The sequence below is a fragment of the Centrocercus urophasianus genome, unplaced genomic scaffold (assembly GCF_019232065.1).
Source record: "Centrocercus urophasianus isolate 14NV4802_14NV808 unplaced genomic scaffold, USGS_Curo_1.0 seq_61, whole genome shotgun sequence".
In the NCBI taxonomy this organism is placed as follows: Eukaryota; Metazoa; Chordata; class Aves; order Galliformes; family Phasianidae; genus Centrocercus; species Centrocercus urophasianus.
Window position 1 is genome coordinate 651,134 of NW_024885211.1, and position 1,666 is coordinate 652,799.

The following is a 1,666-nucleotide window of genomic DNA, read 5'->3' on the forward strand; positions in this document are numbered from 1 at the left end:
ACCAAAAAACACAAACAAAAGTGAAATATCGACGCTTTTACAGAGTTTCACATCAAACAACACCAATAAAGTAAAATAAAAGATTACAAGAAAAGATTTTTTCCCCCTATGTGTATTCCTACCTAATTAGAGTGAGTGAGAGAAAAGAAAACAAGAAATCCACCCACCCTCCCCCCCGAAAAACAACTTGGGTTTCACAACCAGCTTTGGGAACACCACGGGATTCCCACTCCAACACCAACTATCAGCAATGAAGCTGGTGCTTTCTGTGAGCTGCACCACCAGCAGACCCCGCTGACTGAGGGCTCACACCAGACCCCTCTGTCCGCACTCCCAGCTGCCCTCCACGCCTTCCCCGCACGATGATGCTGCACCATTGAGCCCACGAGGCACGCCGCACTGTGGGCTTTCCCGTTTTGCAGCTGTGCCCTACGCCAGGCCAGGACCTGTCAGCCCTTTATGGCTGTGTTCCCACCTAGGCTTTTCCACTCCTCGCTGCCTCCCACCCACCCACTGCTGTTCCCTCACGCAGCTCCCCGTATCCCAGCAGCCCCTCCATGGGGGACCGCACAACTTCTCCCACCCCTCCCCTCACGCCCCGCTGTCCGTCCCCCCCCCCCAACCTCCCCCCTCAGCTCCTGCCCCTTCTCTCAGCTCTTACCTCCCAGCCCGAGAAGCCCCTCAGGGCGGCAGGGGGAAGGCAGAACAGCCCGGCCCCGGCAGTTGCGGCGCGTGGGGATGGCGACACCCGGACTCTGCCCCCCGCTCCGCAGCCGGCCCCCCTAGGAGAACACCAGCAGCTGGAGCTCACTATTTGGCAGCATGTCTTCCTCCTCCGATTAGTCCCACGCGCTCGTTGTGGCTCACTATTCCGCAGGTCCCCGCAGAAGCGCACTGCGCAGGCGCCGACCTAACGAGCAGGATATGGCCGTTCCCAGCGCTCCCCTGCCGACCGCGCACGCGCACTGCGCTAACCCCCGCCCCCCCCGCTCGCGGCCACTGCGCACGCGCACATTCCCCCACACAAGACCCAGTCGAGTGCCTCGACTTCCTCCTGCGCATGCGCCTTTTGCTACCAATCCGGCTTTCGCGCATGCGTGCCCGACCCCGCCCTGCTTGCTTCGCCCTCCCCTTATGGTTCACTTTCTGGCAGCGCGATTGCGCATGCGCTGTATGACTCGGAGTCCCCTTACGCTTCATACCTCACTATTTGGCAAGGAGCCACTCCTGTCGCAGCGCCATTTAAACTGCCGGCGGAGAAGCGGGGTGAGGGGGGTGGTAGATCCGGGTTGGTCCCTCACTTCTCAGTAGTACCGCAGGGCCGCCGCAACCCCTCGGAAGTAAGCGGCGAGGGGACGGCACTACCTCCCCCCCGTCCCTGTGGCGATTTCCAGTCCTCACCCGATTCCTTTAGCTTCTTCCCCCGCACAGCCCCTCCCACCTCACCTGAGACGGACACCACTGCCTGCTGTCCCCTGCGGTCTCCTCATACCGCCCTACACTGACACATCCGGGCTCCCCACTACGCCGCCTCCCAGCGACGCGCCGCCGCCGCCGCGGGGATCACTGCGCATGCGCTGTGCGCGAGACGAGCCGCGGCGTGAGGGGCGGGGGAAAAAGGCGGGAAGGCGTCGGGTGAGGTGGCGCGTGGCGCCGCGTTGGTGGC

General features: G+C 62.7%; 1 protein-coding gene across 5 annotated transcripts in view; it reads right to left on the reverse strand.

Moving 5' to 3' along the window:
* The window catches only part of LOC122169943 (speckle type BTB/POZ protein), a 25,329-nt gene extending 23,768 nt beyond the window's left edge, over positions 1–1,561 (reverse strand). The window contains exons 1-3 of one of the 5 annotated variants that reach the window (XM_042836478.1): positions 1,447–1,561; positions 1,203–1,247; positions 662–910 (exon numbers count right to left, since the gene is read on the reverse strand). The gene's annotated coding sequence lies outside the window, so the exon portion shown is untranslated. Of the gene's footprint in view, positions 1–661; positions 911–1,202; positions 1,417–1,446 lie in introns of those variants that run through there. The other 4 variants (XM_042836479.1, XM_042836481.1, XM_042836482.1 and 1 more) reach the window with 4 other exon arrangements.
* Positions 1,562–1,666: the final 105 nt, after the last annotated feature.